Source organism: Panthera leo, chromosome B1 (genome assembly GCF_018350215.1).
Source record: "Panthera leo isolate Ple1 chromosome B1, P.leo_Ple1_pat1.1, whole genome shotgun sequence".
Classification (NCBI taxonomy): Eukaryota; Metazoa; Chordata; class Mammalia; order Carnivora; family Felidae; genus Panthera; species Panthera leo.
This window is the reverse complement of record NC_056682.1, coordinates 31898828-31916040: the sequence shown is the minus strand read 5'-3', so window position 1 is coordinate 31916040 and position 17213 is coordinate 31898828.

The window sequence follows — 17213 nt, the reverse complement described above, 5'->3', positions numbered from 1 at the left end:
AGGAAAAAAGTATACAAATACACATAAACAGCAACAGAATAAATTCAGGACCATCCCTAACCGCATCAACATAAACAAATGCTAATATTTGGGTGGGTTTCCTCCCAGTCTTTCTTCTATGCATATTTGTGTTTTCTAATTTGTCATCTTTTGACTGACTTATAAGCATATTTTTCCATACCATTAAATATTTTCCTACAGTAGCATTTAATATTGGCTTAGTATTTCATTATCCAGAAAAGATCTACCGTAAGTTGTTTCATCAGTCTGCTGTTGTTGACCATTTGTTTCTAATCCTTCACCATTATAAACAACACTGTGAGGAACATCTTTGTGGCTTTTCACATAACTAGAATTCATTCCTTGAGATAAAGTTCTCGACATAAAATTGCAAAATCAAGACTATGCATGTTTAGAAGCTTTGATGCAGATTGAAAAATGGTCCTCTTTTTTTAAAAATTTTTTTAACTTTTTATTTATTTTTGAGACAGGGAGAGACAGAGCATGAACAGGGGAGGGTCAGAGAGAGGGCGACACAGAATCCGAAACAGGCTCCAGGCTCCGAGCTGTCAGCTCCAGGCTCTGAGCTGTCAGCACAGAGCCTGAAGCGGGGCTCGAACTCACGGACCGTGAGATCATGACCTGAGCTGAAGTCAGACGCTTAACCAACTGAGCCACCCAGGCGCCCCCAAAATGGTCCTCTTTGAAAGACTAAATGTACAGTCTCTTCTCCCCCCACCCCAACCTTCCTTAATCCTTGAAGTTATTTTCTTATTTTAAAAATTTGCCAATTGGATATCTGTTGGTGTTTTTATTTCCACGTTATGTCTCTTTCATGAATTTCCAGTAAGGGGAAATTATTTTTTATTCATTTTTTCTTCACCCCACCATCGTTTGCATGCTGAGTTTTTAATCTCAATTTCACTGTCTCATGGTGTTGAGATGGTTGATGGAGGAGCAGACACCATAGCATACATTCAATGCAGGAAGCAAGAGGAAAGAGGTACCAGAAGATTCTGTACCTTTGTACAGCAAAGTAAAAGCTTTTCCAGAAACAGCCCTTATGTCTCCTTGGCCACAACTAAGCCGCATATTCTTATCCATAGTCAGATGGGTAACTGAGAAAGCAAGTCCCCACTTTTCCGTAGTTGTGTGATAGGCCTCAGAGATGGGGGTTGAGAATCACATTTGGATTAGACGAACAAACCCTCCACAAAAAATGTGTCTTCAATTGCATGTGATTAAATCTATTCATCTTTCTCTTTATAATATCCTCCTTTTATGTTATTCTCAGGTAATCTGCCCCCATTCTAAAGTAATTTAAGTATTGACCTAAAACTTATGATGTCTTTTCTATGAAAAATTATCCCGTCAATAAATAAATTTGTTTCTGTGGTCTTGGTTTCACTTTCATCAATAATCGCCAACATTTTGAAAGCCTGATTTTAATAGAAGATTAATTATAAATGTATCTAAATATTTAATTAATTTGTTCTTTCATTCAAAACATATTTTATGTTTATATATCAACTAACTATATGCCCATCATGATCGCAGGTCGTGATCTCACGGGTTCCTGAGTTTGAGCCCCACCTTGAGCTCTGTGCTGACAGCTCAGAGCCTGGAGCCTGTTTCAGATTCTGTGTCTCCCTCTTTCTGCCCCTCCCCTGTTCATGCTCTGTCTCTCTCTGTCTCAAAAATAAATAAACGTTTAAAAAAAATTTTTTTAAAGAGTCTATATATCAACTATATGCCATCTGGAATTTATTGTGGTTTATGTTATGAAATAGAAATCAAACTTCTGTCACCAAATAGTTGTAATAAATAGCATTTATTAAATAATCCACAATTTCCCCCAAAATGTGAGATGTCTCTATATATATATAAAACAAATGCTGAGATTTTTACATTGGAATTGGAGATTTGTGATATATTTAGAAGCTAGAAAAGCCACGTGCTATTCAGTTTGTTCATTTTTTTTTATGCCCTACAGTAAACCTTTGTAGTATTCCTTATATAGATCTAGCAAATTTTTGTTTAAGTTATTGCTAGGTAGTTTGTGAACACACTTTTTTCTATTATAGTTACTAACTGATTATTGTTGAAAAATAAGGAAGTTGTTCGTTGTGGAATCAGTCATTTTACTTACCTCCCATTAGTTGCCGTAGTTTTTGAACTGATTCAGTTAGACTTCCCAAATAGACAAATATATTACCTACTTAATGATAACTTGGTTTCTTTCTTTCCAATAAATATGCCTGATTTATTTTACTTGTTTTATTGCATTGGCTACGACCTCTAATACCATGTCAAATAGTAGAAGTGTTGAAGAGAAATTTTGTCTTATGTCTGAATATTATGGATATTTTTGTAATATGCCATTATTAATTTAACTATTATGTCAGATATTATCAAATAAGTATGTTAATTCTTAGGTTTCTAAGAATTCTGAGCACAAATATATGTTGAACTGTATCAAATACATTTTTAGCACTTATTAGGATAAGTATAGAATTTTTCTCCTCTTTCCGTTATTGTGATTAATTATTAACATATTTACTAATGTTCCCCTATCCTTGCATTTCTATAACAAACTGAACAGGGTCAATCATTTATTCATTCATCACAAATTTATCAAACCCTCACCTTGCTGGAGGCACCGTGCCCACCAATGCCCAGTCTCTGCCCTTGTGGATGGAATTTATATTCCAATGGGAAAGATGGAAACTGATTTACAGTTTTCTCTTGTTAATTCTATCTTTGCAAGTCTGTGATGTATTTGATCCCCTGACACTCAGCATTCATTCCCTTCTGCTGTGCCTTCTTGTCCTGGAGTTTAATGCTATGAAGAAGTGGTTAACTCGAGGGGGACCCAACGGGCTACAAATGATCTGAAGAGCTGTTCAACCACACTGGCAATCCAAGAAATGCTCATTAAAACAACAGTGAGGTATAACTTTAGATCTATCAGATGGACCAAAACTAGAAAGTCAAGTTTTTGGTACACTGTTGATGGGAATGTAAACTGGAATAGTCTTGAGTAATTAAAACAAAACAGAACACAACATTCAAATATGCTCTGGGGGTCATTCCTATGTCCCTGCTTAGAGTCTGCCTCTCCAATTATTCCAATAATTTTGTAAGCACCATATTTCTTTTATCAAATTCCTTTCTGCTTATGCTGTCTAAAGGAATTTATATTTTTTGTGCCAAACTCTAGCTAACACATCAGGTTTTGGTATCCAGGTTATACAAATACTGCAAAAAATAATCTGTATCTTTTCTTACATTCAGGATTAGTTTAAATAGCATATGACCTATGCTTTTTAAAATAAATTGACAGTATTTTCCCATACGCATCTTATCTATCTAATTTATCTAATTTATTTGATAAGTTACCTAATTTATTTGATAGCTATTGATTTATTCAAGTTTTCTATCTCTTGGTGATTATATTTAGGTAACTTCTATTCTCATAGAAAACTATTTTAAAGTGTGCAATTATAGACATATACCTTGTTTTCTGCTGTAATTTACATTTTCTATATCTGAAATAATTTTTCTCATTTCCATTGTTGCATATTTGAATGTTGAGTCACTGTTTTGTTTTGATTACTCGAGACTATTCCAGTTTACATTCCCATCAACAGTGTACCAAAAACTTGACTTTCTAATTTTGGTCCATCTGATAGATCTAAAGTTATACCTCACTGTTGTTTTAATGAGCATTTCTTGGATTGCCAGTGTGGTTGAACAGCTCTTCAGATCATTTGTAGCCCGTCGGGTCCCCCTCGAGTTAATCGCTTCTTCATAGTATTGTTCATTTTCTCATTGGATTTTCAGCCTTGGAGACTGTTGTTCCGAATGCCTTTTGCTGCTGCTGCTGTTGTTGATGTGGATGATGCGTCTTGTGTGTTGAGATGTTAATCCCTTGTTAGCTTTAGATGGTACAACTATTATCTCTTAATTTATCATTTATCCATAACTGTCAGTATTGTCTTTTTTTTTTTACTAGAAACGCTTCATGTTTATATTGTCAGTTCCATTCATTTTTGTGCTTTGCAGTCTTATTTAAGAAGTCTTTCTGTCTTCAAGGTCACAAAGAAATATCCCTATACTTTTATTATACTTTTCTCTTTCATATTCTTGTGCTGAATCTCTCTTGAGTTTAACTTGTAACGTAGTCTACGATAATGGTCCAGATTTTGTTTTCTCCATTGACTGAGCCACAAAAATGGATGGCTAAATAGTAACATGGTAAGAAAGAAAATTGTCCCAAATCTGGTTTAGGACAGAATTTCCTTGTCTATGTGATGTAATACACAATTCCTCCTGGGCAATGATTAGCATTCCTAAGCAATTTATTGGTAGACTTTACTGAGATTAAAAGCACCTTCTGAGTTGTGGGTCTTGAGAAGAATCTGATATTAATTGGCACCCTTTTTATTGTAGCATCTTTTTCTGTGAATTTATTTTCCAAGAGAATACTCTTTGAAATTACTGGCTCAGGACACTCTTCCTTCCTGGAAACTTTGAAATAAAGCTTTGACCAAGGCTTATAATCATTTCACCAGAAAAGTTGTTTTCACGATTGTTTATATGCTCTTAGTTTATAGACACATTTCTCAGTTCACCAAAGTGCCTCCTGGAGTAATTTTTCAGAAATGATATGTGGATATTATCCTTTTTTCCAGCAATATCACTACCTTCATCACAGTTCTGTTTGATAATAATCCCCAAGAATTGTTTAGAATCCCTTCATAGAATGTTGACAATAAGTGTTAGCTCTCAGTGAATTCTTTACTCTCATTGTAGTGACAATTGTGTAAACAATAAATTCTTAAAACTGTTATTTTTCCAGTGATTCTACATTGCTTCAGCAGACTGATCTCTCTCTCTCTCTTTTAAATACAAACTCTCTTTAAATGTCTAAAGATTTCACACAATCTCAATCAAAATAACACCAGCTCCTCATGGAGCTAGAACAAACAATTCTAAAAATTTGTATAGAACCAGAAAAGGCCTCAAATAGCCAAAACAATCCTAAAAAAGAAAGCCAAAGCTATAAGCATCACAATTCCAGACTTCAAGCTGTATTACAAAGCTGTAATCATCAAGACAGTATGGCACTGTCACAAAAACAGACACACAGATCAATGGAATGAATAGAGAACCCAGAAATGGACCCACAAATGTAGGGCCAACTAATCTTTGACAAAGGAGGAAAAAATATCCAATGGAAAAAAAGACAGTCTCTTCAGCAAATGGTGTTGGGAAAACTGGACGGCAACATGCAGAAGAATGAACCTGGACCACTTATACCATACGCAAAAATAAACTCAAAATGGATGAAAGATCTAAACGCAAGACAGGAAGCCATCAAAATTCTAGAGGAGAAAACAGAAGACAACCTTTTTGACCTCAGCCACAGCAGCTTCTTACTTGATACGTCTCTGGAGGCAAGAGAAACAAAAGCAAAAATGAACAATTAGGACCTCATCAAGATAAAAAGCTTCTGCACAGCAAAGGAAACAATCAGCAAAACTAAAAGGCAACTGACAGAACGGGAGAAGATATTTGCAAATGACATCACAGGTAAAGGGTTAGTATCCAAAATCTATAGAGAACTTATCAAACTCAACACCCCAAAATCAAATAATCCAGTGAAGAAATGGGCAAAAGACATGAATAGACACTTTTCCAAAGAAGACATATAGATGGCTAACAGACACATGAAAAGATACTCAATATCAGTCACCATCAGGGAAATACAAATCAAAATCACAATGAGATATTACCTCACACCTGTCAGAATGGCTAAAATTAACAACTCAAGCTACAACAGATTTGGCGAGGATGAGAAGGAGGAACACTTTTGCACGGCTGGTGGGAATGCAAACTGGTACAGCCACTCTGGAAAACAGTATAGAGGTTCTTCAAAAAATTTAAAATAGAACTACCTTACGACCCAGCAATTGCACTACTAGGTATTTATCCAAGGGATACAGCTGTGCTGTTTCAAAGGGACACCTGCACCCCCATGTTTATAGCAGCACTATCAACAATAGCCAAAGTATGGAAAGAGCCCAAATGTCCATCGATGGATGAATGGATAAAGAAGATGTGGTATATATATACAATGGAGTTTTACTCAGCAGTCAAAAAGAATGAAATCTTGCCATTTGCATTTATGTGGATGGAACTAGAGGGTATTAGCGAAATTAGTCAGAGAAAGACAAATATCATATGACTTCACTCATATGAGGACTTTAAGATACAAAACAGATGAACATAAGGGAAGGGAAGCAAAAATAATATAAAATATAACATAATATATTCTAAATAAATTATTACTTAATAATATAACTATTTAGTAAATTATATAATAATAAATAAATTATTTAATAATTTAAATAATATATATTTTAAGTATATAATGATTTATATTATATATTATAATATATAATATAAAATATATATAATATAACATAATATAATTTATAATATAAAAACAGGGATGGGGACAAAACATAAGAGACTCTTAAATATAGAGAACAAACAGAGGGTTGCTGGAGGGGGTGTGAGACGGGGGATGGGCTAAATGGGTAAGGGGCTTAAGGAATCTACTCCTGAAATCATTGTGGCACCATGTGCTAACGTGGATGTAAATTATGAAAAATAAATAAATTATAGAAAGTAAAAAAATAAAAATAGATAAAATATGAAATAAACTTTTCCACATAAAAAAGATGTGATATATATATATATATATATATATCACATCTTTTTTTAATATATATACATAATGGAATATTACTCAGCAATCAAAAAGAATGAAATCTTGCCATTTGCAACAACATGGATGGAACTAGAGTGTATTATGCTAAGTAAAATAAGTCAGTCATAGAAAGACAAATATATGATTTCACTCATATGTGAACTTTAAGAAATGAAACAGATGAACATAGGAGAAGGGAAGGAAAAATAAAATAAGATAACAATAGAGGGGGAGGCAAGCCATAAGAGATTCTTAAATACAGAGAACAAACCGAGGGCTACCAGAGGGGTGTTGGGTAGGGGGATGGGGTAAACAGGTGATGGGCATTAAGGAGGGCATTTGTTGGGATGAACACTGGGTGTTACATGCAAGTGATGAATCACTAAATTCTATTCCTGAGATCATTATTACACTATGCGTTAACTAACTAGGTTTTAAATTTAAAAAAACAGTATTCAGATAAAACTTTAAAAAAAAATAAATGAAATAAAATAAAATGTCTAAAGACTTCACATACCCAGTGATTGCTCGTCCTAGGGTGGGGGCAGGGGCAATCACGTCCATTTGAGTTTCCTAGGTTCGTCCTCCACATTTCCATGCTTCTGTTTCATCTATAAAATGGGATAATGCCACATTTCAGCTCTCTTGCTAACGTTTTCAGGCGATGGGAGTTAGAATGGAGCCTTGTATGGATTTTGTCGAGCTGCTCCAAGACTCAAGGAAAGAAGAGAAATACTTAGAATTACTGTACGTTTTACTTTTCTAGATTTAGACTTTTCATTCTATGGAGAATGAAAAGGAAAGCTACTGCTAGAGGCAGTTGTACTCAAGAACGCCACCCTTGTGTCTGAGAGTTTTGTTTTTGTATTTAATATGTTAAACTGGGTCAGTGTTCCCTGGGGCAGTGACCTTTTGTTTGGGGACGCCGCTGCCCTTACTATGGCCAGCTTCTGCAGTGCCCAGGCTGTGTTTAGAATACAGCCCCAAAGAGATGTCTATTCAGAGTGCTAGAGCCATCCGCTCGCCCCGAGACTCTCACTGTGCCCAGCGGATGGCTCTGTGGCACAGATAGAACAAAATTCTCCCTGATCATCTCCAGTCCCAGCTGCTTTGAGTTAGGGCATGCTGGTGGGGTGACTTCCACTGGCCCTAGCAGTTTTTCAGTTGAAGAAAATGCATAAAATGACTACAAAGGAAACACCTGTTTAGGCAGACCCTTCCCTCAATCCAGTCTCACCTGCCATATATCTTGGAGAAATTCCTTGAAGTTTATAGTATAAGAATGGCAAATCTCTCTAGTTTCCAGCAATAATATGCCTTTTTATTATAATATTCTTTTGGCAATCTCAATAGGAATTTGAGGCATGGGCTCAGAGGACTGGAATCTCTTACTCAGTTCTATATCCCCAGCACCTAGTAAAATGCAATACGTGTAAAGAATGTGTGCGTGATGAAGAAGAGATGAATTCAGTGAATTATGAGCACATAATTCAAAGTCTAAATCAGGATCCTTTTGAGAATTAAAGGGGATATTTGCTAGATGAATCATCAGATTAGCAGTAGTAAAATAGTACTGTCCCCAACAAACCAGGATATATGATCACCCTATCCATAAGGAAAGTGAGGAAAAAAAGGAGAAAGAAAGAGGAAAAATGTGAGGCAAAAGAATGAGAGAGAACATAATGTCCTTGGATCCCTGGGAAAGTAACTCTGAGATAAAGCCTGGGCTGCAGGGAAGTTGATTGAGGAATGTTCTTGTCGACAGTCATTGAGGGGGTGTGGGAGAAGGAAGATTGGGCAGAGGGAGAAGTTCACTTCCATGGGCCACAGGGAAGTCTGAAACTGAGACGGCCCTTCAGAGATGACACAAATCAAGGCAAGGAGCCTGTGCCTTTGTACTCCAGCCTCAACTGTTCATGGGATGTGGTATGACCTTTGGTAAGGCCGCTTCCTTCCGTGGAGGTCAACTCCCCCAGGGTGTGCAGCTATGGGGTCTCACCGGAAAACACACCCAGCACTAGGGCATGCCTAGGGCCAGAAGGACGATCAGGTTCTACTCCCATTGGCCCATCACACTACTCAGTTACCTGCTTCATGGACGATGTTTACCCTCATCTGGGGAAGTTCCTAAAGGATTCAATGGGACAAACTATAGTTCCTGCACTGCAGCTGGACCCAAGGTCACAATGAATACTCATCATCTTTCTCTGCAACCTATTCTAGATTCCCTTCATTCTCAAACGGCATTTTAGCTGGTCAAGTTGACTTAGAGCACCATCCATGAGAAGTTTCAGTGTCTGGTGACCATACCTCTCTCAGGCTATGGCTGCTGCATTTTTCCATTTGCCATCACAATGGGGTAGGGTACCAAGAGTTTCCTCCCACTGGATCATTTGTCAGCCAAGCACATCCCTCGCTGTTCCCCTTATATAACAGCATCGCCCTCTTCTTCCAGTGATCTGGGCCAATCACCCGAGCCAGGAGAGTGGCTCCTTTCTTCAGTTGCTGGTTTCTTAGCACAAGAAGCCCCAAATAGCCAAGCAAGGGCCGTCGCTTAAAGTTTAAAGTTCTTGCCATGTCCCGTGTTGAAAGTTTCCTTCTGGAAACTAAGACCTCTAGGCCCACCTAGAGTTTCAGGGAAAAGAAGCCTAAGTTCCCTAAGTGGGTCACAGGAAGTGAAGAAATGGGGCTTTTCCTGCTGCCATACTGTGTTCTTCAGCCTATCAGGAGTGCACATGATGCCACATGATGGCAGAGATGAAGGGAGGCTACTCATAGGATATCATCTCAAAACTGGCACCTCCATCATTCTATCAGGCCAGCAGTTTCTAGGTGATAGAACAAAATAGAGCCAGTGGGTCCCCTGTTTGCATACCCACCGCCATACCTCCTTTGTTGGAAAGCGGGTCCTCTGGTTCGATGGGACGTTTCGCGGGATCCCACATGGATGGATCACTGTCGTACAAAGAATGAAAGTTGTGCTGGCGTGGGCGCCACAGGCGAGAAAAGCAAATTCACATCCCAATTCTGTGTTCATTCTAGTCAAGAGGAATAACTGGCCACTCTCCACCAAGTGGCAGTTCATCCTACTCCAGGGAAGCTGCTGTCAAGAGGACCAGCATTAGTCCATTGCCGGCAGGTTGGACATATGGCGGCAGAGTGGCCAATCTTTGTGTGTGGATGCTCACGCTGTTGGCTCGTGAATCTCTGCTACCTTGGCCGTGCTGTCAACGTGCTCCTTGTGTCAGCACTGTGGCGGTCAGATACAGAGACGGGCTGAGTCGTTGTCTGCTTAGTTGTTAAGCACCTCTTTCCTGGTAGATGCTGTCTAGTGTGTGGTAACGCGCATGTCAACACGTCGCATAGATACCTTCACCCTTTATATCCACGCCAACAGGTCCGACCATGTGCCTCTTCCCCTGTCTTCTTTCTTTCCAAATCTTTCTCTTTCTAAAGCCCTAACAAACCACTGATTTGCCACTGCCCACCAGCCTATGTGTGTTCTTCTTTTAGAAACTCATTTTTCGCACACAACACGGATGACCAGGCATACTGCCCAAAGCACTTCCCATTGGGAGGATTCTCCCTGCCACAGTCGTTCAGGGTCACCCCAGAGTGGGGCTGCAAGTCAGCTGTGGTCCATTTTGGACTTGCTCCACATACCGTGCCGATCCATCTGTGAGCCACACTTGGCCTTTTCCTACCTCCATCATCTGGCGGTAGGGAACCACCCAACTCCAGGCCAGCCAGAGGTATGAACTGAGGGAGAGACACCGCTACAAAGACAGTGATGGGTTCAGCGAAGGTTGGAGGTTGGGCTTATTGACATATAGCTTTCTAACGTTCTCTGGCCTCGAACATGCCCCACCCCAGATGGACCACTCCCGTCTCACAACATACGGCTGCTGGGACCTCCAGACTTAGGACTTCGAAGGGCTGACAGAGCCCAGCTCATAACAGGCAGTTCTGGCTGCATGATCACTTGATGTCTCATCGTCAGTTGTCCCCTCTCTGCCAGAGTCCAGAAGCCTTCCAGGAATTGTTTTGCAAACATATAGCTCTCTGCTGAGATGGCCTGCTTGCTCCAGAACTCTAAGGACCTGTATTGTGATTGTGCTGTTGGGGTTTTTCCATAAACTCTACCGGATGCCTTTGGACGCCACAGATACCTCTCCTTCCATAGGGTTTATTGGACCATAAGGCCTGAGTATCACATTGCTAGAACCTCAGCCTGGACCTGAGCTCTTTCCTGCTCTGGGTACCACCAGATTTGGCAGCCAATGGGAAAGTAGTATTCCTAGATGTGAAGTATGTGATTTCCAGAACCTGAGGCCCGCTGGGCATTGTGCTTCCTTCCTGGTGGTGAGAGGTACAAGATGTAGTAATTTGTCCTTTACTTTGAAGAAAATGTCCCGTGATGTTCCGGACCGACACACCCTTGGAAACTTTCCCGCCATGGCAGGCTCTGAATCTTCACTGGGTTTATCTCTCATCCTCTGAAGCACATGTGTCTTACAAGGCTTTCAACACATGTGCTTCTTACAACACATGTGCCTTCTTACAAGGCTTTGCCTCCCCTTGTTCATCTGGTCTGATTAACAGATGTCAACGGGCACCTGGGGCGGCTCGGTCAGGTAAGCGTCTGACTTCGGCTCAGGTCATGCTCTCCTGGTTCGTGAGTTCGAGCCCCACATCAGGCTCTGTGCTGACGGCTCAGAGCCTGGAGCCTGGTTCCGATTCTGTGTCTCCCTCTCGCTCTGCCCCTTCCCTGCGTGCACTCTGGCTCTCTCTTTCAAATATAAATAAACATTAAAAAATTAAAAAAAAAAAACCAGATGTCAATAGAATGGGCCACTGTGATATTATAAGACTATGGATGGGAAACATATCCCTGGGGCAATATCATAAATGTATATACTTGCCTGGCCCATATGAATGTGAATTGTGTCTAATCTTCTTTTCTAACTGGCAACGGAAAAGAAAGCAACTGCTAGATGAATGAGTGTGTACAATGGCTAAGACCATCTTAAGTCACTCTAGCAAAGACACTGTAACCAGCACATCAGCCGAAATCGGAGCTGCCACTTGTTTTAGTTTGTGACTGTCTATTGTCACCCTGAGAGACCGGTCTGGCTCTTGTAGGAGCTGGGATGATGTGATTACATGACGATATAATGGGGACCACTGTCCCTTTATCCTTTGGGTCCTTAGGAATGGCATGAATCCCCCCCCCCACCCCCATCAGGACATAACATTGTTCTTAATTTCCTGTCTTGGTTGGGGAACAGGATCGAATTTCAGAGATGCTACTTGCTCTTCCCCATGACGATGCTTCTCATCCGTGGGCCAAGGAACCGAGGTGACAGTTCTTCCAACTACGAAATGTGTCCATTCTGATAGTGCTTTCAGAGACTAGGGAAATGGCATGAGATCATGATGGGCACAGTGAGCCCACTGTGAGCCAGACTCAGAACAGAACTGTATGTATTACCAAGCCCTCATATGCCCCCTCTCTGACCCAGGGGCCATGATGACACTTCAGCTGCCCAGGTATCAGTGGCAACTTGGAAGCTGTAGCCAACAGTCCTCCAAATGTCTGAATGTGCACCTTTGCCCAGGGAACAATTATTCAAATAAATGGCCATCGATCCCCTTACAGAAGGACTTTGGCAATGATTATAGACTTGCCACGTGTCGTGGAGCCCATTCTTCCGAGGACCCTTCCTTGGAAGAGTAGGTCCCAGGTCCTTCCTCTTCAGTAGGTCCCAGGTCTGAAAACTGCTCAGCTCTGGAAACTGGACAAGATTTCATGGCTTTTATCTGGATGGCTGCCCTCAGTTGATTTCTGTTTATCCTATGCATTGAGTAACCCCTTTGCTGGCTGCTCACCTATTTTGTCCCTTGGGATAAACTCTAGTTGAGTTCAGGGATTTCAGGACGGGTCAAGGACAAAGATGTAACCACAAGGGGGCAGTGGCACACAATAACCTTACTTCAGGCAGTGCTTTGATAGGATTGCTGGCAAGGGGACATCCCTGAGGACAGGAGACTTTCCCAAGACAGGAGGGGCCACTATCCAGAGACGAAGAAGGTGAGAAAACTCCAAGGAAAGAGGGGAATGAGAGGGGGCATAGGTCTCTGGGAGATGTCCCTCAGCAACACAGAGCGCAGTCTCTGGTTTGGAAAAGTTCCAAAGGGCAGCAGTGGTGTGCCATGTCTTGTAGACATGGGTTTGTCTTATCAATGGCTAGATACTGGGTACAGACGTTCTGGAAGGTATGCCAAGCAAGCAGGCCCTACATGGCTAAAAATCTATTTGTGCTACATTTAAAGCAGTTGGATGGTTTAAATTTAAAAGTTTGAGTTTGACTGTGGTGGGTTTTTGTGCTAATGATCTCAATCTGCTGTGAAGAAGTAACCAACTTAGAGGCAATACACAGGGGCTGCCTTTGGCTCATTTATATAGCAATGTTCACGTAACCATCTCTGTCCCTCTTCCTGAGTCAGGCCCTCCATTCTGATTTTGCTAATTATGATCATTGCCTCCACCTTTGTTTGTCTCAAGGCCACGTGCCTCTACTTGGCCTCTGCTATTTAGAGATCCTATCCCCCTTCCTATGGAAGCCCAGTCACCTAACGGTATCTCCTGCCACCTGCCCAGGCCAGCAGAGGACAGCCTCCTCCCCTCCCTTAATATCATGAATTTCTCAGAGTTGCTGGTGCCCCTCTTACCAAGTCATTTCTTATTGCTTTGGTGAACAGAATAACCTCCAGGTTCTCCCAGGGGACATGGTTCTCTGGTGAATCGTCCAGCCTTTATGTGGCATGCACTCTTCAGTGAAACTCTTGACCCCTTCTTCTATTGTCTTATCCAGGCTTCCTTAAACCATTCAAAGTATGCCAGCAATGTCTCCAAAGATCCCAGAGTCCCAGGACCCCAGGTCCTTGACAAGTATTTATACTGCAGTGTGCCCTCATATCCACACACTCACCTTTCCCCAACTTTATGGTCTGCCCACCTTGACCCAGTGGCCTCCAAATCTATCTTCACACAAACTCTCCCGGATCTTGCTGGTACACGGGATGTAGGTCCTGCAGCTGTTTGGATGCCTATTCCTCTGTTAGCAGGATCAGCACTTTCCTGGCCTTGTTATGTTGGGACCTCGGCCCAATGGCCAGGACTGGAGATGGGGTTAGGCCCTGAGAGGGGTGTGTGCTACCTTCAAGCGTTGAGGCCTATGCATTGTCTTCAAACAAATGGCGCGGTGACCACTATTTCAGGTCCAGGATATTCAAGGGACTCTGGGAACTCAAGGTGTGTGAATATAGACGTCATCGTCCAATCCCTCAGGGTCTCATTCTTCTTGATCGGAACTCTTGACATCTGAGACCTTAGCTAGTGATGAATCTCCTTCAGTCCTTCATTGGCTTCTCCAAGGCGTCAACTATTCTCAGCAATAGTGACCCAGATTCACAGAGTTTATAATTCCTTCTGCCCCGGTTGTTATTGAACTGAACGTCTGTGCTCCCTCCCCGAAACTCACGTTGAAGCCCTAACCCCTCGTGTGATGGTACCTGGAGGTAGAGCCTTTGGAGGTAATTAGGTTTAGACGGGATCATGAAGGTGGGGCCCTGTGTTGGGATCAGTGGCCTTGTAAGAAGAGACCGGAGAGCTCTCTCCGAACTATGAAAACTCTCCGAACTATGAAAACAATAACAAGGTGGCCGTGTGCAAACCACCAAGCATGACTTCAACCCTCACTGAGAACCGAATCTGCCAGCACCTTGACCTTAGACTTTCCAGCCTCTAGAGCTGGGAGAAATAAATGTGTGTTGCTTAAGCCCCCACGTCTATGGTATTTTGTTACAGCAGCCCGAGTAGACTAAGGAACAGGTTCATCTCAAAGGCCTGAGTTATTTCCGTCACCACTAACATGTCCTCCCCCACTTTCTGACATGGTCGCTACCAGCAGAAGCTTTAACAAGGGCACCACAGACGCATGACAGGGCCTCTCCGTACTCGCCTGCCACCAGTGTTGTGGCCCTCACCCTAGTCTGCCAGCAGGTAAGCTCTCCCATTTTTAGCGGCTGCTTCCTAGGGCCACTCCCAATACCAGCCGTTATGGGTGGAGTTCCCAAGGAAACAGATTCTGAGACTCTTAGATTGGTGAGCAGGACTCGTATTGGGCAGTGCTCTCAAAATCCAAACTCGTGAAGAAGCAAGGGAATTAGAACCAGGCAGTGGAAGACGGCTGATCTGCTTCAAGGAGCCCTGAAGCTGGGACGGCCCCTCAAGAGTCCCTCGTTGAATCCAAACGAGGGACTGGTCAGCTAGTCGCGGGACGCAGGGCTGAGGTGGGGTGGTGCCGGCAGGGGGACCCACCTTGCGTGAGATGGCTTCCTTTGGCCAAGAAGGATTCACAGAGAAGGATCCAGCTGTGAGCTGGCAGCGGCCGCCCCTCCAAGCAACTGGGGGACTGAGCATCTCGGTGCTGAAGGACACCACACCACAGTGCCCGCTGCAGCCTGAATCACAGGCTTTCTTAAGGTGGGGAGGCCTGGGTGGATCAGACAGGTAAGCATCTGACTTCAGCTCAGCTCATGATCGCCCGGTTCCTGAGTTCGAGCCCTGCATCAGGCTCTGTGCCCCCAGCTCAGAGCCCGGAGCTTGCCCCGGATTCTGTGTCTCCCGCTCTCTCTGCCCCTCCTCAGCTCACGCTCTGTCACACTCTCTCTCTCCAAAAACAAATAAGTATTAAAGGAAATTGTTTTTAAAAAGGTTTCCTAAGAAGAAAAATGCAGATTCTGTCTCTCTTATACTCCTCAGCTTTTCCCTTTTTCTTAGCTCCTCACTCTCTTTCCTGGTACTACTTGCTTGAAGGTAAGTTTGAATTATGTCCCCCCATATGTTGAAGTCCTAACCCCTCAGGACTTCAGAATGTGGCCTTATTTGGAAATAGGGTCTTTGCAGATATTGGTTATGATGAGGTCATTAAGGTGGCCTCTAATCCAATATGACCGATGTCCTCAGAAAAAGGAGAAAGAGGGGCACCTGGGTGGCTCAGTCAGTTAAGCATCCTCTGACTCTTGATTTTGGCTCAGGTCATGATCTCATGGTGGTGAGATCGAGCCCTGAGTATGGCTGTTGTACCCTGGAGCCTGCTTGGGATTCTCTCCCTCTCTCCCTGTGTCCCTTCCCTGCTCTCTCTCTCTCTCTCTCTCTCTCTCTCAAAATAAATAAATAGATAAATAAACATTTTTTTAAAAGAAAAAGGAGAAAGAAATTTGGTACAAAGACACACAGAGAGAATGCCGAGTAAAGACGAAGGCAGAGATTGAAGTAATGTTTCTACAAGTCAAGGAAAGCCAAAGACGGCCAACAAACCACCAGCAACCAGGGGAGAGGCAGGGAGCAGATTCTTCCTCGTGGCCCTCAGAAGGCGCCAACCCCGTGGCCACCTTGCTCTCAGACTTCCAGCCTCCAGAACTGGGAGACCGCACATTTCCGTTGCCTAAGCAAATCACTTTATGGTACTTTGTTTCTGCAACCCCAGCAAACAAACACAGCAAGTTTGCAGCAAGTAAACAAAGTCAGTGTAGAGAGTAAGGAGGTTAGCAGATTTGGTGTCCCCTCCCCCCAGCAAGGGGCCTGGTCAGAATTGGCGACCCTAGGGAAACACTATGACATCCCCAAGTTCATTTTCTGTAAAGTTCAACTTTACAGAGCAAAGTTCTCTTTGCTGTGCCCAGAGTGTGTTTGATAAAGTGGTCTGGCCCTAGTGAGCTCCTGAAGGATCACTCTGGGGCACTCAGGTAGTTCTTCTGAGAAACGGAACACCCTTCCCAGGGATGCAAGGATTTATGCCAAAAAGAGAGAGACAGAGATGGAAGGAAGGAAGGAAGGAAGGACGGAAAAGAGGGAGGCAGGGAAAGAAAGAGAAGACAAACCTTCATACTCATGTGTCCAATTCCTTCTTGCCAAGACATCTGTCCCTTGGGGAACCAGGTCCTCAGACAGCCCTATAGGGTGGAGTTTGGGCACAAGCCACATTCCCCCGCTCTCCCCGCAGGAACTCACTGAGCAAGCGATGTTTGTGGGCAATGCATCGACCAAGTTGAGAGCCAATGTGAGCTCTGAATCTTAACGAACAAGGAAGCCCTGTTCAAGTAGCAGAAAGAACCACCTCTCAGATTTCTATTTGTTAAGTAACCCAGAAGAATGAGTGACAATACAGGGCACAGAAAATTGGAAACTTAGGGGCGCCTGGGTGGCTCAGTCAGTCAGGCTTCCGCTCAAGTCATGATCTCACAGTCTGTGGGTTCGAGCCCCACGTCGGGCTCTGTGCTGACAGCTCAGAGCCTAGAGCCTGTTTCGGATTCTGTGTCTCCCTCTCTCTCTCTCTCTCTGCCCCTCCCCCACTCATGCTCTGTCTCT